This window comes from Marmota marmota, unplaced genomic scaffold (genome assembly GCF_001458135.2).
Source record: "Marmota marmota marmota unplaced genomic scaffold, marMar, whole genome shotgun sequence".
Lineage (NCBI taxonomy): Eukaryota > Metazoa > Chordata > Mammalia > Rodentia > Sciuridae > Marmota > Marmota marmota.
Genome location: NW_026000229.1, coordinates 32,013,942 through 32,041,755, shown reverse-complemented (window position 1 = coordinate 32,041,755; position 27,814 = coordinate 32,013,942). Strand labels below are relative to the sequence as shown.

Sequence of the window (27,814 nt, the reverse complement as noted above, 5' to 3'; positions counted from 1 at the left end):
AGAAGGAAGGGCACAGTCAGGAAGGGCTCTGGTCTCTTCTGAGGATCTGAAACTCATCCCCTGAGTGGTGGTGTTAGTAGGGGCTGTGCAGAAGAGCAGGGAGATGGCATGAGCTTGGTGCTTCAAAACAAAATTCTGAGAGGCAATGGGAAAGAATTTGGAGAGAAGGTGGTGCTCAGAGCCCTGAGTCTCTTAAGAGTCCTACCTCAGGCGGAGCCAGGACCTCATTTCCAATCCATGCAGCCCCCCTCCATATACACACCCACCCCTCATTCCACTACCTCAGAAGGTTAAGTAATTTTAGAGGTCAAGTGGGAATGAAGTGCAGAAGCAGCTAGTCCTCATGCTTGCTAACCTGGGGAGTCTGGGGTTGAAGATGCACACCCCACCCTCCAGTAAAATGAAACAAATTGGTGCCCAGAATCTTCCCCCTACAACACAATTAGTCCTTAACACCTAGGCAGTTCCCACCTCCTTTGTTTTTGCTTCTCATGTTGCCTGAAGGCTCTCCTCTTCTTTTGACTTGAATAATTTCCTCATCCAGCCGGAGGCCTCATATAAACTGCTATGCTGCTAATATTTCATTGTCATTTTTGGCTCTATTACATCTTCCTCTCAATCATTCTTTAGAGCAAGAGATGTCATCTAGAGGGGTCTGTGGCTTGCATAAGTGAGTTATGAATGCTCACGATTTCAAGTGGGTTAGCTAACCCCTTCTAAGCAGAAACAGGCATCTGGTAGCTCCAAAGTGCGATAGGGACATTATGCATATGTATGCAGAGACACATGCCCTGCAGCGATTCTGAAGCACCACCCTCACTCTCACTCCCACCACGTGCTCAGAGACCTGAGAACCATCTTTGAAAAGAAATTGCTTGAACATGTCCCTTCTTTTCTCCCTTCTCCTCACAATGCTTCAGTTTTTCTTTTCTGATCCTGTGAAAGGAGAGAGGAGAAGGGTTGAATGCCTGAACACTTTGTTTACCTTTACTTTTTTTTTATTTTTAAGTTTGAATCAGAATCCTTTGGCTAATAAATGGAAAAAGAAAATGTGGAGTATGTATACTTTTATTTTACACACCACACACACACACACACACACATACACACACATTCATATAATATATACATGAATATTACTCAGTCTTAAAAATATAAGAAAATCCTGCCATGTGTAATAATATGGATGAATGTTGAGGATGAATGTTGAGTGAAAAAAGCCAAGAATGGAAAGATAAATACTACATGATCTCACATTTATAAAGAATCTAAAAATGTCAAATTCATAGTGAGACGGGGCAAAGGACAAAGAAAAGGAAATGGGTAGATAACATTCCCTGATCAACCTGTTGCTAACACCCCCAGGGGAGGAGAAGGATTATACTTTCCAACACACACAATTACTACCTTGATGGATCTTTTCCTGCCTTTTGGTCACATACAAGAGATAAGAGGAGGAAGGGGCATGAGAAGAAAGAAAATCTAAAATGTATAACGGGATAGGGGTAAGATACCCCAACTCCCTTGGGCACCAACTTTGGGTCCCAGCCTCTCCAGATGATTTTCATATTATATTCTCTCTCCCCACCTCCTGTCTTTCTTATGTCTCTTAAATAAAATTTGCTTTCTACACCTGCCTCAGCATTTCTCAGATTTTTAATCTTCAACACTGGGGAATGAGGACCTGATTTCCATGACATGTATCAATAGTAACAGAAAATGGTGGTTACCACGGTCTAGAAAGGTGAGAAAAGGGAGAAATGTTAGTGAGAGGGTACAAACAGTTATAAGATGAATACATACTGAAGACCTAAGGAGCAGCGTGATGACTCTAGTTAATAAGAACATATTATACCCTTGAAATTTCCTAACTGTGTAGATCTCATGTGTTCTCACATCACACAGACACAATAAAGGTAACTCCACATGAAGTGATGGATGTGTTAATTTTCTTAATTGTGCTGATCACTTAACAATATACAATGGGCCCTCAGTATCCACTTGTTCTCTACCCGTGAGTACAACCAACCAAGAATTGAAAATAATTGAAAAAAATAGTCCTAACCATTCTAAATACTAAACATGTACAGAATTTTTTTCTTGTCATTTCTCCCTAAACAATACAGTATAATACTATTTTCATAACAATTCCATTGCATTAGATATTATAAAGTAATCTGAAGATGATTTCAAGCATAAAGGAGGAGGTGTGTAGTATATATGAAAATACTATGTCATTAGATATAAGGGATTTGAGCATCTGCAGATTTTGATATCTGTGGGGGATGCTGAAACCAATCCCCCGTAGATACCTAGAGACAATTGTATATCAGAATATTACATTATACTTTCTAAGTATGTATAATTTATATTTGTCAGCCATATATCATTAATTCTGGAAAAAATAAATAAATATAAACATAACTGTTAGTTTAAAAAAAAACTATACTGTACTACTATGGAAATCAGTATGGAGGTTCCTCAAAAGATTAGAAATGGCACCACCAGATGATCCAGGTATACCACTCCTTAGTATTTATCCTAAAGAATTAAAATCATTATACTTAGCAATATATGCATACTCACGTTTATAGCAGCTCAATTCACAGTAGCCAAAGTACCAAACCAGTATAGGTGCCCATCAATGAATGAATGGATAAAGAAAATGTGGTATATATTTGATGGAGTCTGTCTTTTTCAGTCATAAAGAAGAATGAAATTATATCATCTGCAGGAAGATAGATGGAACTTGAGAACATTATGTTAAGCAAAATTAGCCAAACTTATAATAAAGTCGAGGTTGTAGGTTTGTATGAGGGAGCTAGACAGGGAAAAAGAAAGGTCAGGCTCTCATGAAAATGGAAGGCAGATCAGTAAAGGAAATTGACCAGCAGGAGGGAAAACGGGAGAAAAAGAGGGAATATTGGCCAAATTACACTGTTATATTGTGTGCATATATAGATAGGTAGTGATGAATCCCACCATTGTGTACAATTATAATGTACCAATAAAATGTGGGAAAGAATTAAAAAAGAAATTATTACTTCTAAAAAGTCTGTATCAACCTATTCACCTTATATAGTTTTTGTGCAGATTAAAATTCCAAATAACCACAAAGTGTGCTTCTAATCATTAGCTTGGAGGTGCTTAAGCTATTGTTGTTACAAGAATATTGGATAAAAGTTTATTTGAAGTAGGTATAGAAGTGTTTCTGATCATCAAAGGAGCAGATTCATTCATTCCTAGAGTCCAGTTCCTGTCCTATCTATCTTAGTGGAAAAACTTCTAGATAACTTATCTATGTATAAGGTGGACAGTATTTGCTGATAAGGACAGGGAGGTGCTCCTATTCCTGTGAAAGTGGTATGTATAAGGTAGGAATCTGCAGGTGTTTACTTTTTGCAAATACTGGGTGGCTATCATTCCGGGGGCTTAAAGATTTAACATGATTGACAAAGCCCATCTGCTAGATCTCCAGTCCAAAGCCCAGGTACTTAGAGACTTCCAGTCTTCAAGGCTTTCTTTCCCACAGAGATGGTCAAGACTTCCTTCCACCTCCCTATCTTAGTAGGGGAAGGAGGGTAGGTAGGTCTTACAGGTAAGGAGTAGATTGGGCTCTTGACCAAGTTGTCAGGGACCTGCTACTGATCAATGGGGCTGCCCAAATCCCCTTTCTCAGTAAATTTCAACAACTCTTTCCAGCTACCACTGGCAGCTTTTTGACCTGGTTTAAGGTCCTTATCCTCTCTAAGACTTGCTTACTGCATCTGTAAATGAGGGATAATGAAATATCTACTAAGCAGGATCTTTTAAGAATTAGAGGAAATAATATAGTTAAAATATCTTACAAAGAGCATATCACAGAACAAAACCTAAATAAAAATGTATTCTCTTCTTTCTTCCCTTTGCTTTGCAATTATTAACAATTACTCTTTGACTTTTATAGATCACTTTTTTCTTATCTCTAAAATAAGGTTAAACTAAATGATTTATAATCTTGTACACTAGTGAATGTGTAAAATTCCTCCACTTGGATAGCTTCAAGACAGGAAAAGTTTATCTTTCTGTTCTTATGTAGGTGGGATTAAATAGTGCTGTGAGATTAAGAAGGGGAAATTTGATCTGGGTGTTATTGATGAGTAAGATTTTAATAAGCAAATAAGTATTGGCAGAATGAGGAAGGACATATATTCTGATGCATTGTCAGACTTAACAAAAGTGATTTGGATAAACTGATTTATGCCAAGAAAAAAAAAATTTCTCCAGAGCTACATTTGCAAACTTGAAAGAGGACCACTCAAAGGAAGCAGGAGCATGTCTCATGGGGAGCTGGGTCTCTCCTGAGCTCCCAGTGCACATAGGCAGGAATGCAGCAGACCTTGGAGGAGGCCTTACTTTCCCACTGGACAGTCATCTGCATAAAAGCAAGGACTCAGTCTGTTTTGTTTGCCAGGTATACTTGCTGAATGTTGAACTTTGATGAATAAATGAGGATCAGTGATGCTCCTCAAATATTAATGTCTGAGTGTGGAATGTGATCCAGGAATAGAGAACTTAGTGGTATTTTTATATTAGCAAATTTCCTGGAACACTTCCTGAAGACACCCCAGAGCATTTTTGCAAATGTTGATTTTTTTTTAAGTGTGTACATAGCTTTTTTCTTGCCTGTTGTACAGCTGTGAGTGTGGGAGCACAATTCTCTGGGGACCTGGGCATATGTTCTCTCCCTGAGAAAATCTGGGAGAGAACCCCAAAGGACACATCCTACCCTTCTCCCAGCCAAGAAGGAAAATTCTGCCTGAAGTGCTCCCTTGGTCAATGAATAAAAGTGTGAGCTGGGAAAAGATCTTCAAAAACTTATTGTGCTTTAGAACCAAGAGTGGAATTGATATATGAATTAAAATTCTAGGTTCAATCTTTGATTTCTCAAAGTAACTATCTTATCTTAAGCTCTCTAGATTTCAGTTTCTCCTCCATAAGATTAATTCAAAGGACATGTCAAGATATTGTGTAGCTTGGGCTAGAGATGCAGCTTGGTGGTTATATCCCCTGGGTGCAATACCCAGCATGGAAAAATAAATAAATTCACACATACTACTTTGTAACAAACTACTGAGTTACTAAGATGCATTGGGAATACATATCTCATGCACCTCCAACCAGTGAATGACCTAAAACCTCAAAGTGTATCCAAATTCCAGAGTCTGCAAGTTTTGCCCAAAGAACTTCCTTTTTAACCTAAAGCTTTTCTAGTTTTACGAGCTTCTCATGATAGAAATGCAGTTACTTTTTTCCCTCCTGTCTTCAGGTTTCCAATTTCAAGTGCTCCATGGGCTCACATCACTTATGTCTTTATAGCAGCTTCTGGGTTTAGATCCTTCTACTGCAGTACTGTGGTCAGAGCAATATCAGTGCAATATCCTGCCTTCAAAGCTTCATCCCAAGAGCAATAGAGAGAATTTGGAAGCTTCCTTTGTGTGGGTGTGTGGAGTGTCCTTGGGATCCAAGATCCAGTTGCTCTCACCTACCAAACCTGTGCACATAGCATTCCCAAAGATTTTGCAGCCAAGTCAGCATGTGTGTCATTAAAATCAGACTGGCTACCTTTTTTTCCCCCCACAGAGATGTGTGTCCCTATTGGAGCTTATTAAAACTACCTAGACAGTGTACCATTACTTTTTTTCCTTGTATTCATGAATGGCCTGTTCTTAAAAGGAACATCCAAATGGAGATCAATAATCAGTCTCTTAGTTAGGGCAGGGGGAAAAAATCCATTGGTACCTGCATTCAGCTGTGTGTAAGAGGTCTTATCATTAAAGTAGCAGCAGGTATTCATAAACCAAGCTTGCCAGCAGTGCTGGACATACAGGATTAAAATAATCATCCATCAAGCTCTGTCTCACGAATGTTTTCCTTTGACTTTTGGCAGGATCTCCAGCCTGAACATATGCCAGTCGACATGGGAACACTGAGGCCAGCAATTTAAGGATTTTCACATTTCTTGCAGTGGTAAGCTTTAAAGATATAAAAATAAAGGGCATTAAAAATTACTGGGTTCTGCCTTTTTGCACTAGATGTAAAAACTAAATTGTTTATTTATAATATTTTTAATAATACAAGTATATTTTATATATATGTATATATTATATATATATACATACAATATATATTCAATTATATTCCAGAACTACAGTAAATACAAGAGAAAATCTGTAATTCATAAAATATTAGATATAGTATTTTTCAATGGGCAAAAATAGGGAAACTGAGTACTATTTAGATTTCTTTATTTCTGCAGAGTTGGACCAAGTGGGGGAAATGGTTTTCACTTTGGACAGTGAAACTGTTTCCATTCATAACAGATACTGCTATCAGAGTATGGGGGAACACAAAGCTTAAGATCAATGGGGATAAAAATACAGAAAAGTAATGGCTTTCAATTCTGTAGGAGGTTCTCATGCCCTTAACATGGATCACACGATTCAACTCTAAAAATCCCAAATCTGTAGTTAATTAAGTGATTGCATAAAATGAAGAATATCTGATACTGATGGCATGCACCCCACACTGGATGCTTGCTGCCAATAGAGGCACATCTGTGTGCCATTACTTGAAAAGAGAGTTAAAATGGTAAAGATATTGGAGATAGGTGGCAAATCATGTTATTGGAAGATCATTTTGAAAAGCCTTTCACTCTTCTGTATGTATGTATGTGTGAGTTTATGCACCAGTGCACACACACATACACAGATCTGAGGCCAAGTTACAATGTTGGAAATAGTAATAGTTAAACATTCACATCTTTTATGGAAGGAAGCATGGTATCTGGACATGTTTCAAATATAATGTAGAAATTGCACCATGATGTGATTGAGCAGTCAAACAAGATCATCTGGACTCCAGTGGATTCTTTGTTCCCTGCATTGTTGAACTTAATAGATTAAGTTCAGAATTGATGCCCATTCCATTTTTCAGTTCAAGTTAAGCCAGATCTTCATAGAGTGAGGCTGTACTCAACACATGAAGTTCTCTGAGGGCTACCATTTCAATATATTTTTCTATGTGTTTTTGAGTCCCCATTTCCAAGTGGCCTTGTAGCAGGTTCATGTTCATTGGACAACACATGACTTTCAGCTATCTGATTGTCTACTCTTATATACTGGTTATGGCCTAATATCAGTGAATTTTTGAAAGATGTATTTTGGCAATTCGTCATTCATATTTAGTCTTCTAAGTATATTATTCTCAAATTTCCTTGCTCCTTTATCCAGTTACATTATTGCAGTAACTTTTAGTTTGTATACTCAAACTCTGTTTATGGAACAATGGAAGAATAATTGTGAAATAGCTCAGAAGATGCATCACTTAAACTGATACTTGGAATTGCCAATACAACTTCACACTTGTATATGTATAAAACTGAACGAATGTACCATTACAGTTTCTTTCATCTGAATATTATATTCCTCCTGAAAATTAAATAACTTTGCACTTGAATTTCACATTTCATTTTATGACTTAGATGCTATTTCTAAGAACTATCACCAAACCCTAGTTCCCATACATAAATCATGGTTTCCTCATATACACATGGAATTTAAGAGAATATCCTAATTAGTATTTAAAGCCCAAGTATCTCAAGGGCCAGAATTCAACTAAATAGGGATTTTTAAAATCTTAAAGGCTGAGCAATGTAAGGAAGAAAGATAAAATGGAAGAGAAACATGCATGCAATTGGTTTTAATGAAATCATAAACCTATGTGGAAATGATCCATGACTCACTTTGGGACCACGGAAGTGATAGCATACAATAGCTCATATCATCTATATCTATTTCAAATAATGTTTTTTGTTAACAAGTGAAGCTCTACCAAAGAAACTCAGTATATCAAGCTAAAGTTGTTTGCATCACTTAGGATGTGAGAGGTTTTCTTGGATGCAGCCTGGAGTTCCTCATCTCTGTAGAAGAGGAACGGCAACACTGGATTCTGTCCTACTCACAGAACACTGCCTGCCACACAAGCTTATTGGTGAAGTGGAGTGGAGTGGCAGGGCACTGAATTAGGAGTCAAGGAGTCTCCGTCCTAATCCTAAAACCATCGCTGATTTAGCTGGAGAAGTTTTTACTTCTTTTGCCTCTGAGATTTTGAATGTTTCCTAACTGTTGGGCATTCAATGTTAGTTTATAAACAGTTTAATACTCATTCCACTCCTCTGTAATCTTACCCAGAGATAAAAGTTATAAATGATAAACACTCTGAGAAATTTAAAATCACTACATAGGAGCTAGCCTGGCTAGAAAGTTTATTTCTCATTAATATGACTTGTCTGATTTGAATAGTATGTCTACAAAGCATTGTCGTTGATCTGGTCTATGTCTTCACATTGAACGAAGGTTTGCAGTTGCTCTGAGATCTAATATATTTGGATTTTCTCATTCAATTATGATAGCAACAGAAGTTAATTATTGTAACTGTCCCTGGTTTGTATCTAAACTTGTCCCTGGTGTTTATGCTGCACTGATCCCAACTGCAGTGTTCTAGAATTACTGCAAAAGAAGAGCAGGGAGAAAACAGAAGAAATGTGTGCAATACAGCCTTGTCAGCAAGACAGAAAGGAGGGGCCTCCTGGTTGATCCTTGAGTTGGATCTCCCCTTCCTCAGATCTCTTTCCCCGGGATTCTTTTCTGACGTAGACTTTTTACCCGACCAGACTGCACTTATTTCCCTGATCCTAACCTTTTCTACTAACTCCAGTCACCTTTCTCTTCTCCTTCACACCTCAGAAAGTCCTTTGCTTGTTTACAATTCAGGGCTTTTTTTTTTCAGCTATTGACCCACAGCCCTGTGCTTCCATAAATCCTGCTTTAAGTGTTTGATCTGTAAGACAAATACACCCCCATAGCCCTGAGTTTACTCTCTGACTCCGTTTCATTACGAACATTGTAGACAATCAATATGAATTTGGGGGAAATGTCTTGGGTCAAAAAATACCATTTTCTTGAAAACAATGTGGTCTTTGCACCTATTAAGAATTGTTGATGGCATGTCCTTAAAGAATAAAGCCATAATTGTTAGAAAATGTAACCTAAATAATAAACAGGAAATTCCCACTATTACACATAACATTGAAAATCTTCCAGACCTCCCAGTTCATGTACTAATGTTAGAAGCAATCAAGGACTATGAATAATGGATGAAGTTAAGCATAGTGGTCCAAAATTTTATCCAGAGTGCTAGAGAAGCACGTTAACATAATGGACGTGGGTCAGAGAAATTGGCTGACATATGAATACCAACCATGAGTAGCATCTACTTACTTTTTTTTTTTTTTTTTTAGGGATAAAATGTGTATACTATTCAAAGGTCACCATTGGGAAGATGCTTACCTATGTACACAATCATTTTCCCTGATGGCCCCCTTTCCCAGCCCCAGGTCCCCAGACTCGTGGAAGCATCATTTGTACCTTCTATTACTATTAAAAATCACCCTTATTTCTACAAACTTATTCTCCCAAGAGAAAAAATTACTGATGGTCTCTAAAAATCTGGCGATCTTTCATTTTGTACTCACAGTACAATCCAACTTAAACTTTTGAGTCACAAAGAAATGCATCTGGGAGAACAATCAAAGAGAATTAAGATAAGAATAAAGTTAAGTATGAGAAATGTTGTCCTAAAATACTTCATACAGATTTCCATGTGATTATAACTGATCCAATTAGCCAGAAAATTAGTTTGAAGTCATCACAGCAGATCACACTACTAACAACCCAATGAAACAGTTTTCTCAGAATCTGACGGATCTGGGTGCTTTTTGAAAATTTACAGTATTCCCAACTGAAAAGGAAACTTCTCTTTCCAATCATTGGTCTCCAACTTGGTTTCTCCCTGAAGCAAAATTGTGTGTGAGATATAATGCAGAACTCCTTAGGACCCTTCCCAGGAACAGGATCATGAATGATAGAAACTGACAGAAATTTGAGTAGGGTCTCTAAAATCTCAACCATTTTCATCAGCATTTTACTGAAGCTTCAGAAAACAGCAAGTATTTTCTATTCTAGTCACCCACACTTATTTTGCAACTGATCAAAATAACCCATGACTAACAATAGGAACGAGGGAACCACCGTATCTGCAACGGTCCCATCTATCACTCAGACATTTTTGGTGTAATAAAGTCAAAAGTGAATTTTCTTCTTTTATTTTCAAGTTTTGCATCTGACAAAATGTCATTAGAGCACAGTGACTTATGGAAAATTGGGGCGATTGGGAGCCTCTGATAAAAAGCAATCTTTACAGCACTGAGTATTCTGCAAAATTGAGGGGGAAGGGGGAAAAGAGATTTTAATAATGTCTGTTGTCTTATCAACCATCTGTACAAATTCTAATTAAATATTTAAAGGCATTATAAAATGTACTGTAAAAGCAAAAATATGATTCTGGAAAACATTTTGTAAGAGCTTTACAATGTAAAATTTATTTCTTTTGCAATATAGAGGGTGAAGGAAACTGAGAACCAAATTGTTTGGGTGCATTGTGACTTCATCCTGACATCAGACAGAAAGACATGCTCTGACTTCCCATCCCTTGGTTATGTACTTCACCTTTTCAGCCTCTGTCTGATTGTGTGTATGTGTGTGTATGTGTGTGTGTGTGTGTGTGTGTGTGTTTGTGGATGGGTGGGGACTGTCTAAGAAAGTAGGAGGGAGACATCATCAAAAGTGAAACTTTTAGAGACTATTTGAAAGGGTATGCCAATTAGACCAAACACTAATTTCCTTATGGAGTGACCATTACTGTTAAGATTACACATAATAATTCTAGAATTGTTCAAGGATTTGCTTTGTTTCTTAGTGTTTTTGTGTTGCTCAATGAACCATAATCCCATATTGTCCTAGCACCACCAGGACAATTGCTGTATCTTTGGATTCTTCTGAAATCTTGATTTCATAAAGAGGAGACCTCATTGTAAAAATAGCTATCTCTAAATATTAATTTTCTATGTGAAAGGCATTTATAACTTTTTGTTTTCTCTTTCCCTAATCATTAATACATCTAGTTTTTGTTGATTCACTCATTGAACAAATATTTATTAATCATCGACTAGGTGTTGCTAAGTATTATTTTCTGTACTTGGGATATTGAAGTAAACTAAATAGATAAAAAAATTCCTTTTAGTGGAGAAGATGGATGATGGACAAGATAAAAGTATCTGAAATATATATCTTATATACCTGTGTATAGTTTATATAGAGATGAGTCCAAAGGACAAAATTAGGGAAGGAAATATGAAATGTCAGAGGGAAGGTTGGGTTTTTTATAGGATGGACTCATAAAGATTTTATAAGTAGGTACCTTCTAAAGAAAGACTTGAAGGAAATTAGGGGACAAGCCAGGCAGATATCTGTGAAAAGATTATTCTAGGCAGAGAGAATAAGTGGAAAGGTCCTAAGACAAGAAAGGTACCTGGAGTATTTGAAAGAAAAGCAAGGGAGCCATTCAGGTTGGATCTGTATGAAGGAGGGAAATATGGTAGGAGATAGGGTTAGAGAAGTAATGTGCAGCCAGATCATGTAGGGCCTTTGCAGTGAGATTGGAAGGCATTGGGGGGTTTTGAATAAAGGAGTGGCATAGTTTATCTGACTTCCATTCTTACAAGGATCAGTTTGGCTGCCATACTGAGTGTGTCCTGGTCTGGTTGGACTGCTATAATAAAATATTATAAATGATGTGGCTTATAAAAACAGAAATCTATTTCTCATATTCTAGGAGCTGTAGAGTCCAAGATCAAGACACTAGAAAAATCACTGTCTTGTGAGGGCCCACTTCGTGTTTCCTAGACAGTCTTCTCAGTGTCTTCAAAATCTTGGGCATGGCAAGGAAGCTCTGTGGAATTGGACACTAATCCCATTCCACCCACCCTCTTGAGCTAATCAGCTCCCGAAGGCTACACCACTAAAAGCCATCACCTTGAGGGGTAGGATTTCAATATATGAATTTGGGGGGGGACATAAAATATTGAGATCATAACAGAAAGGGAGGTGACACATGGTGCAGGCAAAGAACACACAAGTGGGTAGATACTCAGGAGGGGCAGCTCCAATAATTCTACAGAGAGAGAGGGTGGGGATCTTTGTCTAGGTGGAAAGACTGACCTTGACTAAGAAGAGGAAGAACTTGTCTTTAGGAATAGGATAGATGTGAATAGGTAGGCAAATGTGCATGAGAATTCCCTTTTGATTATCAGATATCAGGCACCTTAGGCTGCATGAGTACAGGTACTGAGTGGTCCCCTGAGTGGACTTAAAGAAGGCTATGACTTCACAAAAATAAAAAGAAGAGCTAAGTTAAAATTATAATGGTGAGGTGTGGAATTTAAGCTGGAAAAAGTGGGAAAAGAGGATATTATGGGACAGCTATATCACAGGGACAAAGAGAAAATAGATTTCAGGTCCTTCGGGGAGTATAGAATTGTAGGAATTAGGTGCTAATGGGAGCCATCAGAGGAAATAAGAAGTCATGATCAGAGAAAGTAATATTTGAAGTTGAGATTTTTTAGAGGCTGCAGTTATTGATAACCACAAGGTCAAAGATATGACCTTCTGGAAGTGAGTGACTCCAGAAGGGCAGCTGATAGAATCTCTGAAGAGATGAACACCAGGAACCTAGGAGACAGGATGTTGTGAAGAATCATGCCATTACATGTAAAAACAGCCAAATCAGAGAAGTTTTAGAGAGTGATTATGACCCAAGTGCTAAACTCTCTAATGAGTGGAGGAATGCACTGGAAAAGTACTGACAGAGGTACGGGGTGACTGTAGCACAATGGCATGGAACAGAAAACTGAGGTTTTATTTGGGAAGAATAAATGCCCACACCAGGTGTCACTTCCCTTTCTGTTATGATCATAAGGGGGAGAGTCTGGAGGCATTAATGAAGGGCAAACTAGATGCCTACCATCCTTTCAGGCTCCTTGGTAAGAAGAATCAAGGAGGGTAAGCACTACCTGTTGAAAGAGCTTCACTGGAGTCAGTGTTACATGGGAAACATGGGTTTCAACTAGTGCGAAAAGGTTAAAAAGGGAAGTTTCCAAAGGAAGCTGAAAATGAGCCGATTTACTGGTGATTGTAAACCCCAGAGAGTTCAGTGAAAGGTTTTCAGGAGGTTATGGGGGCCAAGATCAAAACAGGAATGAATGAAGTCATGTGGAGTTTGGAGAAGAGGTGATAAGAGATGACCTGGAAGTCCTGGGCTAATGTGGCCACTGAGTGGCAGAAGCCGATAAAGAAGCTCCTTCTCTGGAGCAAGTGGTGTGGTGAGGCGGTGTATGGAGGGGAAGGAGAGTTATGTGTAATGGCTGGGGTGGGAGGCAGACCTATCCAGGATTTGGAGGGTTCTGCGGTGGCCATTTGATGTTGTTGAGTAGACCTTGTCTTTGAAAGGATGCTGTGGCTCAGAACACACCTGAGGCGACAGTGGCCTCCAGCTTGTGGTCTTATACACTGAACAGACCAATCCTTCCAAATTCGCCATTATTGAGCCCAGTGGTTCGCCTTTACCCACTTTAACTTCTTTTATCTACAGAACATCCCACTATCTGACTCCTCACCTAGAGACCCTACTGTGAGAACTATTATTGCACTTTATGACATTTTTTCATGATCTTTGTGCCAGTTCTCTCTCAGCAACCTGTTTGTAAATCCTCCTCTCTCCAGTTTTCTGCCCTAAACCATGTCATTCCTTGATCCAATGAGTGAATATATAACTGCCCACAGCCCACATTCTCCACTTCTCGTTCTTTTGGTGTGTGCATTCTCTTGCTCATCTTCCATTTTGTGGATTCTGAACTAGGTGAAGGTGTGTGCTTTGCAAACTCGAGTGACTCTTCTCTTCAATCTGACCTTCTGCCTTTGCAAAACTGAATTGAGAACTGCAGCTGCATCATAAATGACCCTTGACCTCTCCTCATTCCACGTGAGACACTTCTAAAACCGACATTGTTTTGGAAGGGATGGTATTCATAATATTCACAGAGGTGTTGAACACATTACCTATGGTCAGTCACTCCATGAGACGAAAATGCAAGCTGTGGTTAAGTCTAAACCCTCAAGTCCACTATCTCTGAAAAGTAAAGCTGCTTTCTGCTTCTGGCTTTAGGGGCAACTATTCAGTTCTCTGAGGAAAAAGAAAAAAAATATACACACTCACACATAGGAAACTGATATGAATAGAATCAGGATCACAATTAGTGGCACAGATCATCAGTACTACAGGGATTATTTTGAACCTTAAAATTGCCATTCCTTTTCTTCTCTTACAATGCAGAGAAACTGCAAGGATTTTAAGATGTAATATTTTTGTACTTTTTCTGGTAAGTGAATGCTATGAATCAGCAAAGAACACATGATTTAGATGAATGAACTTTTCTTAACAGTTGAAATTATTCATTATTCATTCTCTCCTCTACGGCTGGTTATTTCTCTATCCCCATCCAAACACAAGATTCAATCTTGTTGTACTCCTCAATCTCCCTTAATAGGCTTCCCACCACCTGCTGTTTCAGAGACAGTGTGATATAGAGGTAAGAGGATGGTATGTGACATCAAAGGGCTGGTATTTAAATTCTGACTCTGCTATTTACCAGCTATACAATGTGGAGGAAGTTACCCATGTGCTATATCCTCTTCTGTTTTCTTATCAGAGGGTTGCTGTGTTTAACCAGGCTAATCATTTGCAAATGCTCAGCACTTATAAATAGTAGGTGCTCAGTAAATACACACTCATAATTTTTGCTTATCATCTACTTTTTGGTTTTGGCTTCAGGTTGTGGATTAGTTTTCATGTCTTATAGTTTATGTTTTTCTGGCCTTCTCAACCATTTGCTCTTTCTGTCTCAGTATTTTTGCCTTCTGTTGTCTTTGTACAACAATGAGTGAATGCTATATTAGGTTAGCTTCATAGTTGGGATGAGATGGTATTTGGACCTCTCTTGAGGAGGATCTGAAGAAAAGGTACAAATGGCATGTATGTCCAAAACTAAATGTTCATGGGGTTGAGAAGATGAGCTGATGGGAATCTGAGTGTTAGTTGATGGTATAAAGTTTTCATAAACCAAACCTTTACCAATGTCCACAGTATGTGCAACCACCAAGAAGTGAAATAGCATTTGTTTGTCCTTTCCAGATCTATCAATTAATAAAAGGAAACCCTTTGTTTTTATATAATTATAGATATGTCATATCATAGTATGCAATTTTATTTCATAACCTATTTTCCTGAGCACACAGGCAGAAACATTTAGGAATTGCAAAGACAGAAAAGTGGCCAAAGAGTACTCCATACTGAACCCCATACTGAAGAGTTAAAATAATCCATTTGATAGTTATCTCTTTGCTTTTGATAGTGCAAACCAAAGGACAGGGGATTTGAATTTAACACTTCCCTGTTTGAGCTTGTTCTCTCTTATGCTATATACTGTTAAGAATTTTTGATCAGCTATTATGGAATTAAAAACCATCTTTAAGTGATGAAATATGTACAATGAATCTCCAAACAGTACAGACAGTTGAAACAGATAAACTTCCAGCTCAATTTCTTGACTGGTGCTATCTTTTCAAAACAACTGGGTATTCCATGTCATTAAAACAGCAGAGAGAAAAAAGAATACCCTCTGCCTGCCTGTGTGTCTTTGGTCATCTTTTCACACTCCATTAGAGGCTTTATCCAACTTTTGTATTCAGACTTTATTGTATTTTCCTAGTGCTAGAAGAAACTTCAATGAGGACATGATGAATGTCCATATTAAATCGAGTCCCCCGCCCCTTTTTAATTAAGTTCATTTAAATTTAATTTTGTCATTTTACTTCAGTAAACCATATGACTCCAGATGTTGGTTGCACTCTTTCTTATTTCTGTTCCCATATAATTGTACCTGTAAAAGATTTATAGCTGCAAGAGACATTTTGGAACCTTTTAGAGCATTTTCAGCATATGTTTCATGGATGACTGGTAACATGAACAATTAACATCCCAAAATGTTGTTCTGCTCTCCAGAATATTTTTAATGGGATAAGTTATTTTTATTAGGTTGAACTTTAAACAAATAATCATCTTAAAGGAAACATTATCATCAAAATAACTCAATTGAAACGGAAGGCCAACCCTCAAAGAAAATTGATAAGAGTAAGAAGAAAAGACCTTCAGGATTAAAGAGCCTTTTACGAAGATGTATAAACAACAGGTGAAGACTGGCCTTTTGCTGAAACAAGCTTTGCAAACAGAGTTCCTGTGCCTTCCACAGACCGAGCTCCTGGTAATGTGTGTGCTGCCTTGCATGCAGGATTGAATGATGGGCCTTACCTCTTCTGCTTGGGGAACATTTAACTCCAGCCTTCAGCAGCAGAGCACTTAGGTGAAGGAGGACTACTACAGCAACACCTGCTTTGCAAACCCAAAATGGGCTTCACAGGTGCACATGTATATTTTAGAACCATATAGCTGCCTTGGAGCCCCAGGCTTCCAATGTTGATAAATGATCGTTAGCTCATGTCAGGCATTCTTAACCACACACACAAAACAAAGATTGTTAGTAAATAGCCCTTCCTGTTGCAGGAGTTCTTTCAATGCTACAATTGCTCTGAATCTGCCTCCTGTTTCTTAGACAAAGCATATCTAATAACATACTTGATAGCCCACCTGGGATCTTGTCTAATGAAGCTCCAGTCCTCATCAAAGAAACATATACTACAATTAAACCTTTAGACAACATGCACAAGAAAAAGAGCAACTACAAATTCACAAGCAAAAGGAATCAATTTTTTCCTCAAGTGAAAAATTATACTTCATGTTTTGGATATACTGTAGTGTGTCTTGATATATAAGAAATATTCACCACTGCAGTAGCAAATTAAATTATTGATTTTTCTTCAGACTTTAGGGATGCAGGAAGTGAGCTCTAAGTTTATTCTTTCATAGTCTTGTTTTGCCTTTATAGGTGTTTGTGTATACATCGGAGGTGACTTATATCTAAAAACCACTTGAGCTTGGCATTCCAGTTTCTAAGTGCTCGTCTTGCTTTTAGCACTAAAAAAACTCTACAATTCCTTAAAAATAACACCCTTAGGACTAGGTCGAGATATGTTTGTCCATAATTAAGAGACAAGGAACACAATTCTCTTCCTATTTCTAATAAATTTAAAAAAAAAGCTCATGGGAGATTCTGTTAAGTCACAGAATTTTTCAACTTTACTATATTTTAAGAAGAAACAAGTGAAGGCCTAGAAAAAGAAACACCATCTGACATTCCAAATGGTACCCAGCATGTATAGAATTAGGAAGTTGTCAGGTTACTCAGTTTGCTCAGAGAATAACTGTAAGAGGCAAAGTACCCTTGAAACACCCTGTGTCTGAAAGAGGACTTGGTGATTACTTACCGATACCTCAAATTTATGCTGGGAATTCAAAAATAAATATCTACCATGAAAATATAAAGAGAGGAAATTGGAATATAGACAGATATAAAATATTGGATACATTCTAAGTAAAAAGGAAATTAGTTTTGAAAATAAAAAAAAATGTTTTCAATTGCTTCTACAGATTATTGATGATGAAATAAAATAGATTTTAATTAAATATAATTTTGATCTATCCTAAGCTTTGGTCAGATCAGAACATCAGTTTACAGTAAATGTCCAAGACACACTCTGTCTTACGTTCATTTATGTTGTCATCTATTTATTTATCTATTCATACACTATGAATGTACTGAGTACTTCTTGGTGCAAGGCAAGTGGGAAGAGCCTCAGAAACCTGGTGGGGGAGTCTTCTGGATTCCTGCTAATATAGGAAGACTAGATGTTATAGGGCACATGGAGCCTGTGTGGACCCTCCATGCGGGCCTGCAAGGCTTGTGGCTCAGCAGGACCTCTCACAAGAAGGTGGGCTTGTTCAGTGTGTTGTGCTTCTGCCCTTGCATCTCTCTAACACAGTATCAGTGTGGTTTGATATTCCACACATTCCTCTTAAATGCCATGGTTCACTGGACTTGAATGGTAAAAGGACCTTTTCTTCCACTTCCAGCTTTTCATCAAATCCAGGGTGCCAGGACTGGATTTCTTCTCTTCAGTGTATAATCTAAAGTCTTCCTTCTAATTTCCCAGCCCCATAAACACCTGTTCTAATTACTTTTAATCATTCTCTGTTGGAGATTTTTGTGTGTTTATTAGCTATTGGCAGGTGTTTCATAATAATTAGAAGAAAGAACCTATAAGACACTCCTTAGTTATGCTCTATGTACTAATAAATATGTACTTTGTCTACTTGTCTCATACCTTCCAAGTCTTTTTGCAATGTTCACAAATTCTACAAAAATATACACACATATTTTGTACTACTCGGGACCTACAATAGCTGAGTAGAGAAGTTTCAATAGTTCATTTGTTCAATTTTGTTTGATATTGTTGTTTAATATTTCCCTATTTTAACAGAAGAACCTGCAGAGCTTATGATGCAGAGTAAAACACAATGGATTCAGTTTTAATAATCAGTGCCCTGCATGAAAGTATATGGAGTAATGGGCCAACTCTTTTCTGGCTCTGACACATGGGACACATGAGGATGTGGTCTTTCTATAGGGAAGAATAGGGCCTTGGGACCATTGCTAGTAAAGTCTGTCTTCCTAACAGTTGCTAGTTAAAAAGCATAGAAGCACAGAAGGAAATATTTGAAGATAAGTTTTAGTCTTTTATTAACATTTTCTTTAACATATAAAAGTACATCCCTGATGTGCACTTCCTACAGGGTATAGAAACTCAAACTCTCTCACACAGATACATAATACCAAATATTTTTCTCCAAGTGCAGCCCAACACTAGACAGGACTAGTTTGAGTCCTGAGTATGTTTTGAGTATGTTTTGTAATATCTTAAGAACTGTTGTGATTTTTATTCTTGTTACCATTGTGGCAATGAACTGTATAAAATGAATAGTTTTTTTTTTTCCTGCTAGATTCAAGTTCTGTTAAAAAGACATAATGATCATTTTACTGATAGGGTTTAAATGGTGGAAAATCGCATGCTTCTTTATATGGGTTACATTATTGTAAAAAGGAATTAATAAGTCAGATATCAAATATAATTTCCAATACCAGTTGGGTGTAATAAGACATATTTGAAATTTTTTATGATAGTATTGATGTAAGATCCATTTTCAGTGATAGCATCATTTCATCGAATTTAAACATTGCAATTAGCCACAATATGAATCACTTTAATAGGAAGAATGGAGGGATTAATGGATATCAGTATTGCTCCAAATCCTAGGACACAAGAGATACTGTCCAATGTGATGATCTTTCAGTCACCGAGTTTGGGAAACACTGCACCACACACTCGCTATGTGTTGCACATTCCACAGTTTAAGGGGTCTGGAATGTCTGCACACTCATCTGGAGTCACAGCCAGCAAGAATGAGCAATGGTAGGTTAAACATTCTGAGAAACATTGCATTTTTACATGTTCTAACCTAGCATTTCCCAAACTTATGGCTCTTCTTTCTGTCATATTTTATAACATCCCTTGGAATTATGATCCCATGGAAAACACTTCGGGAAACATTGATCTCCATAATATTACCCCTTACATGATAAATAAATTTATTTTTAAAAAGGAGATAGAAATACACATAGCAAAGAATGCTGGACCTGACATTAGATTCCTGCCTGTCCTCTACTACACAAATGACCTTGGAGATACCATTTAAACTTGCTGTGAAGTGGTAATAGTGTCACCTTTTCCAACTCAAAGGGGGATGCTGAGTACAAATTCCAAATGAGCTAGTGCTTTATAAGCCTTGTATAAACCACAATGCACTCTCATTTATGGTAATTATTATTATCACCATCATCATCATCATATTAACTCTAAGAGCTGTGCCCCGAAAGCAGTGAAGAAATTCTTACTTATTCTGTTGGAACCTTTTCTCATTTGTTAAACTATGTTGTCAGCCCTCTCTGAGGAGGCTAAGAGGAATTTTATATTCTTCTGAGAGAAAAAAGGAATGAAATGGCATATATGAAACAAGATAATAAAAAATTGCTTTCAGACAAATTACTTTGAAATAGGTAGCTGTCCGGAAGTGGTCCAAGATTCAGGTGTTTTATCATATTATACAAGAGACTTACTTTAAAAATATGTAGAAAAAGAGAGAAACTGAGCATTATTAATTACCATAATTAATAGGTGAATTTAGATGTAAAACTGCCTATCTACCTACTCGTTACAATAGAGACAATGAAATACCAATAAATCAACCACTTAGAATTTATTTAACACATAATATATGCCCAGCACCATGGAACATAAAGAGATGTATTATGAATGCACATTAAAGGCCTTACAGTCTCATTGTGGAGCTACTGTAAACATGTGATATAAATAGACATCAATCAATGCCAGCTTTGTAGAATACCAAAGTTTTTCTTTGTAGAATACCAGTTACAGCTGCAAAACTAATTGAAAGAACAAAAGGAGTTCTAGAAATACGGAGGTAGAATGGTCCAATTGCAGATTGGGCTTTGAGCTAGTCCTTAAAAGTGGGTAAGATGAGTATCTCTGATTTTTGTCTCCCCTGAACTTGGTATTATTTATATACATTGCATATTGTATCTAGTAAGTACTCGGATACTCAACATAGTTGTGTTATACAATTGTATAAATAAATGAGAGAATGGGAGGAAGAACATTTCCAGTGAAATAAAGCATCTATCCCACAAAGACCAGAGCAAGTCCTAGTGAGTGTGAAGATTCCTGTGGAGATGTGCAAGCCTGTGGCCTACTACTTCCAGGAATTGGGTCACCTAAAGGTAGCAGTGATACCGTGCGGACAATACCAGGGTTACCACTAGAAGTCACCAGCTGCCCAGTTCCTGACTCTGCTTCTCACTATCTGTGGGACTACAGGTAAATTGCTTATGTCTTCTGATTTCTCTTATTCATAATGTGCTTTCTTCTCAGCATTACAATAGGGATCAAATAAAATTTGGGGAAATAAGTAAAATATTAGTCAGTGGTGAGGTATTATTATTATTACACGTGGAAGTGAGGTGATGCCCCAAGATGTCATAGAATATACAGTTTAACCAATCCTGAAAAGTCTTGTGTAAATTGTTAAGAGAAATTTTATTTGACTTAGATTTGCAATATATTTGAGCATATTGTACTGCAACTCTACTGAATATTTGCATATTTCCTGGTCAGGCAATGGAATACTAATAAAATTGTGCACTAGCTGCAAGTGCCTTGAGTGTGAGAAAACAACTGCCTGGGAAGGGACTTACTGGATACACAGTATCTTTTGAAACAACTTTTGTTACACTGTGTGGCCAAGGCCACAGTCTCCATCCTGTCAAAGTCCATTAATAACTAAAATGGTCCAAGGCTGTTTTTAAGATTTTTTTCAAATGATGCCTATTTTTGTCCCTGGGAAGTTTGAAGCTCTCAGATGTTTGTGACTAACCCAGTTGACCTTCCTGACTGGAAAATTAGAATTCTGGGTGTTGGTAGTAACTGTGTGTCCACCTCTGCCAAGTTTTTCTTCAGTTTTTGCACCTTTAAATGTTGTAACACAGACAAGGCTCCTGTGTGTTGGTTTGGAGCCTGCTATCATGAGTACACACAGCTATATTGAATGTGAAAGACTCCCTTGTGGGTTCCAACCTGGTTTAGCAGCCATTCAGGGTGCTTGTGCCTTTAGCATCCTGTGGTGCTGGACCTTTCTCAGAGTGAGTGATAAGAATAGAAGTACAGTGCTCCTTGGTTGATCTGCTACAGAGAAAAAAAAAAAAAAAGAAAGAAATCAAATTCTTTTCTGCCAGGATGGTAGTAGGGGAGTGCTCATAGTTTGCCTTGGGGCCCAGTTTTACTTGCATGATTGCTGCAGACCCTCCCTTCCTTGATGTATATTTTTGGTTGTGTGATCATTTAGTAAGTGTTTTGTTTTTCTGTCACATCTAATCAGGCTGGGGGCTGGTCTGACAAAAGCAAGTTAATTGTGCCTCTCCAAACTGAAATATGTATTTTTTAAAAAATTACAATAGATGGAAGGGCAAAAACAAGGGAAGGACAATGTGAGCTGAGTCTCCTGCTTGGCAGGTCAGATGATCCAGTGTGTGTTACTGGAAATGCCAAGGCAAAGTAGAGAGATAAGCACTTTCTCCCCATGCCTTTCTCCCCACCCTATCTCCCCACAGCCCTCAGAAATGTTCCAAAGTTCAGGTGAACAAATGACAAAATTTGAAGAAAGCTCTAGGCTTTGTAAATTTTATGGACATGTCCTATTTTCTTACTGTCAGCAAAAATGCAACATTTTCAAGATGGAAAGAAAAGCATTAAGTAGTGAGTGCCTTTCATGAAGAGATGACAAAGACCAGGTCAAAAACTTCTACCCCTTCTCAATCTTCACCATCCCTCTGCCATTTCATCAGTGCAGCCTGGGGACAGGTGGGGTGGGGGTGCCAAACTGTAGGAGCAAGCAGCAGTGCCTGAGAAGACAACAGCAGACTAGCAAAGCTGAGCTGGCCAAGAGCCCAAGCCACATGGTTCTCTTATGAGATGAGCCATACCAGCCAGTTCTCTGGGTCGCAGATGGTATCACTGTTAAAGACATTAAAGAATCAATAACCCCTACATAGGTGCAACTCTTTGAGTGCTCAAAATATAATTATTTTTGGTCATCTTGGTTGAACTAAACTTTTACTTTGTTGTTGTTGTTAAAGAACACAGACAAAACCTGTTGGGTTCATGGTCTCCCTTTTGAGAGAGATAGCTATTCATGCATAAGGTGTATTATAACAGTCTTAAGATTGCTCTTTAAAGTTTTTTATTTTTAGGCTTTGACCACATAGTTGAGTATTATTATTATGTTTATTATAGTAAATCAAATTTAATATTATAAATAATAAAATAAAATCTGTTTAGAAGGATACCCTTCAAATTATCATTTCAAAGCATAGTTTGAGCATAGCATCACAGTTTAAACACCCTCCCTGCCTTTCCAAGCATTGCTTAGAGCCTAATTGGCCTCAACCTCAAATCTGTACCCCTTACTCCATTACATTCTGGTGAATATAATTTTGTCTCTGTAGCTCTTCCCATTATTCAGCAAACCTACATCCTCCCACAGTGTTCCCAAATTGCCCACTAACCACAGCTTCTTGGTTGACAAGAATGAAGTTGTGGGCTGCAGATAGGGCTGGCTGGCAACACTGCCACAATGGACACCAGGGACAATGTTTTGTCATTGCCCCTTGAGGTCCAGCATGTAGATGTGCATGAATCATGCTGGCCCCAGTTCCAAGGCCACCCACAAAAATGCTTCCTGTGTGATCTGGTTTGAATTGTTCCTGTTCATTTTCATGCACAGAAGAAATGCACAGTTTACACTAAGATATAGTGCAATTGAAAATGCCTCAGACATCAAGACAGGTCTTATGTGACTAAGAGATATCTCAGTGTTTCTGCTGACACAAGGATAATAATAATAAATAAGCCCCTTATTTATTTCATAAGTGTCTTCTGTGTATGCACAAACTTTACATTCATTGAGACCATCTTGAAATGTGTTAAAAGTATCAATGTTTTCTTTTTATTCTTCTGAATACTCACCCCCCAACTACCATCAATGATATGTGGCTGGGTTGCAGTGATGTTGCAGGGCATCAAGTGGTGTGTGAGGCCACCAAGCCCTGAAAGATGTATTCTCCTTTAAGAGGAGGGCTGCGTGCTCACAAAGTCATGAATAATCCAGAAGAGCCAAGTGCAATTTCAAACCTGCTAATGTACTCCTAGAAAACAACTGGCAGGAGAACCAGTGTCCATTCCACAAAATCATTTAGATCTGATTCTTACATCTTCTCTCTTTACAACATGGAGACAAGAAGAGAAGTAGGGACAATGTTTTCCTGAATAGACATGGCTTATAAATATGGGTCAGCAAAAACAAATGAAGAGGGGTTTATGTTTAGACTAGTGAAAACTTAGAGACATCATTTTTTCTTATTAAAATGAGAGTTTCTGTTTCATTGTCTCTTTTTCTCCCTTTTTAAATTTCTGCCAGCTCCCCCAACACATGTTATCTTTTTTTGTGTATGTACACACATACACAGTAAGTGATCATCCAGGAGGAGAAAAATGGTGCATCAACTTCTGTGGTTTGGTCTGAGAAGAAGCAAAAGAGGCAAATGCACTAGGGAGACATTGTAACCATACTAGAGATGAAAAGGCAGCTCTAATACCAGCTGCCCACTCTAAGTTATGTGCTAGTCTGGGCATCTCTCAGGGGAACCACTCTATTTTCCAAATTAAAACAATCCAGTTTAGCAAAGCTGAAAATTGGAATGATCAAATATAAGTTATTTTTGCCTTGGTGAAAGTATTTTCAAAATGTAAAAGATTGCAGGGCATGGTAGGGCACATGTGTAATCCCAGCGGCTCCAGAGGCTGAGGCAGGAGGATCCTGAGTTCAAAGCCAGTCTCAGCTAAAGCAAGGCACTAAGCAACTCAGTGATACCCTGTTTCTAAATAAAATACAAAATAGGGCTGGGGATGTGGCTCAGTGGTTGAGTGCCCCTGAGTTCTATCCCCTGTACTTAAGAAAAAAAAAAGTAAAAAATTATTTTTAGAACCATGAAATAAACTAAACCACCAGTGATTCATCACAAACTTAATGAGTTTTTTTTTTTTTTAATTTGGTGTGTTTGTTTCCTTTTTAAAGGTTTGGATAAAATGATTCATTGTTCGTGAGTAGATTCTTCTAATATTTGTAGGGTATTCAAAAAAATTACTCCTTCCACAAAAATGTACTGAAAATTGTGCCAGGTCTGTGTGAAGTTCTGAGAAACAGTGGTATATCACTATTTATAAGCTATAAATAGATTACAGCTATAATTATCAATTGTGATAAATGCTATTGGTTCTATATAGACATTGTCACTTTCTTCTTAAATATACTTTTAATTTCTTTCACTAAGCTCTTTCCACAGACAGTGCAAATGTAAGCTTGAATTAGACCTTTCAGTTATTCGAGTTAATGAATACTAATAAAAGGTTTTGCATTTTTTGTCCTTAGACATATATCCAACTATTTACCTATTACACATATATCCATGCATACTATTATAAAATATGTCTTCTAAAGAATAGATTGTTTTGCAGATTAATAGTGACAAAAGTAAACAGGGAGATTGGAGGATGTTGCCTGATTCATACATCTTCCGAAACTTGGAGTTCTTGGGTAGCTCTTATTCTCTTTATTCTCTTTCCAGAGCAAAGTGGGGCAGACATAAAATATGGCCTAATGGTCAGAATCAATTTAATTATAAGATGTAAAGGATATTAAGGAAAAATACATCATCAGTACTGTGAGAGTCATATTCTAGCCTGAGATCCTTTATGTTTTTGAAAATGCAAACTATGAGATAGGCTTTCAGTAATTACATCAAAATACTGAATGTTAAGATTTTTAGCAAGAAGCAATGTAAGTTATCATCATCACAATAAATTCCAACATCCCAACAAATTCAGCTAACATCATAAATGGTATTGATGGGATGACAGAAGAAAAGCAACAACGCTAAATTGAAACAAGACAACAATCTAGGCATTAAATAGTGAGTCCACAATAAAGACTGTGGTAGTGTTAATAGAAAATGAAAATAATGTGTAATAAATTTCACAGAATGATTCATTGGGGGTGGGGCTGAAGGACAGAGAGGAGAACAAGATAACTGTGGTTTTGAGCATGGTGATGAATATTGGCTAGATTGACAGAAATAAGAAAACTTGAAGGAAGCAGTTTGGGGACAAGAGTTTAACCCTGTTGAATTGGTGCATCCTGGCGCCTACTGGTTGAAATACTCCCCCTCCCCCAACTGGTGGTGAGCTGCACTGAAGCAAGGAGCAGAGTCCTGACTCCAAAGGAATAAACTATCTGAAGCAAAGCAGAAACTTTCTCCTTCTTCTATCCTCCACCCCTCTGTCTCATTTTTGGCTACATGACATCCTGACAATATTGTCCTGTTTTCATTGTTCTGGTTGCTTTTGCAAACAGTGATATATAAACGTCACTTTTTTTTTTCTTCTCCGTCTTCAGAAAGATGGACTACAGGCGAGTGATAGACTGCTGGGCTGAAGCTGCTTCATGAGTCAAGTCTGTGTTTGATCTAACTCTGTACCCTACACAGCACATGAATAATGTCTGGTATATAGCATTCATTTTACAAATGGATAATGTGTGGTCCCCACATGGCATAGTGCCCTCTGAATCACATGTGAGGGCCCATTGACTAACCCAGAATCAATCCGAGGATGAGGCCTAGTGCATAAGAGGAATATGTGTGTTTATATCAGTGTGTTCTTTGTAAGAAATAGGCCAGATGGGAAGAAAAAGGGGCTTTCCTTTGACCTTTCAGAGGGATAAACACAGCTGGTCATCAGGAAGAACACACACACACACACACACACACATTCAACCACCACCACAGTTCTCTGACAGCTTTATCTTGATCCCAAAGGAAGAAAATAAATGTTAAAAATAAACCAATGAACTGTAAATTCCTGGAGAGTGGCCAGATTTTAAACTTAACCATGTTAGAAACATCACATTGGATTCAAGTTTCAGTTCCTTTCTATACCTTGAGTTAGTCTTTAGATTGTGTGGTTAACAGTAGGTGGTGGGAGAGCTAGGTTCTTCTTGGAAGGCCATACATGAAAAGGCCATTTTACTGAATGGAAGAGGAAATACCCCCAAGGACAGTGTGCAGCTTCCGTGAGTGCAGGCAGCCCATCAGTGAGCTCTCCATCCCTCTCACTCCTTCAGACAATTAATGATGTGGAGCGAGCCCCCCTTCACTCTGACGTGGACTTCCATGATACAGCTTGCCTCCACAGAATGCTAGAAGCTGTTTTTCCACCTGTGTGCTGTTCTATAGTCTCTCAAAGGCCCTGATGAAAAACACTGAACTGCATGTGGCAAGTCTGGTTGCATGTGGTTCCTGCCCACTTTGGCCACATTCACTTCCTGCTGAGCCCTTCAGCTAGGGAAGTCTGAATCTGCTGCCTGGCAGCCCTCAGAATGCTCTGGGCTCTGTTTGGTTTATTCTCATCTGGTCCTTGAGAGAGATAAGACTTACACTGGGCCCTTTCTGGATAGAGGCACTACTGACTTGAAGAAGCTCATCCTTTTCTCTGACTTATTATTAATAGTTTAGGAAGGGGCTGGTGTGTAGCTCATGGTACAGGGCATTCTTAGCATGCATGAGGCCCTATTCAATCCCCAGCACCAAAAGCCAAAGTCAGGAAAAAGAGTTTAGAAAGATTTTTTTTTCTAACTGGTTTCTCATTAACTTCTGTATATGTTTTAAATAAGAATTGTGTTTTGGATTACTTAGAACCTATCTCCGAGTTGTATTACTGATGAAACAAACGATAGTGTGGAAAAGACAAGTGTTCGCCACATATTCCTTTTATTTCTCAGCTGAGGCAGTAAGAAACCCAACCCCATGTCCATCTTTCATCTCCTGAAGGGGCTGAATGATCTGTCAGTCTCTGAATGACTGTGCAGGACAACCCTCTGCCATATTAGATACACAGGGAAAATAAAATTTTGATTGATTTGTTAAGGTACTAAGATTAAGAATTTGTTACCATGTCATTGTTAGCCTGATATGACTAATAGAAATACTATTTGTGAACCTTTAATAGACTCAGAGTGACTAATATGTACTTTAAATATTTATATATATAAAGTGGAAGTTTAA

General features: G+C 37.9%; 1 protein-coding gene across 3 annotated transcripts in view; it reads left to right on the top strand.

The window, feature by feature from the left end:
* Sema6d (semaphorin 6D) overlaps window positions 1-27,814 on the top strand; it is a 583,228-nt gene that overhangs the window by 210,278 nt on the left and 345,136 nt on the right. For all 3 annotated transcript variants that reach the window (XM_048793841.1, XM_048793842.1, XM_048793844.1), the window contains one exon: window positions 5,930-6,009. The gene's annotated coding sequence lies outside the window, so the exon portion shown is untranslated. The remainder of the gene's footprint in view (window positions 1-5,929; window positions 6,010-27,814) is intronic.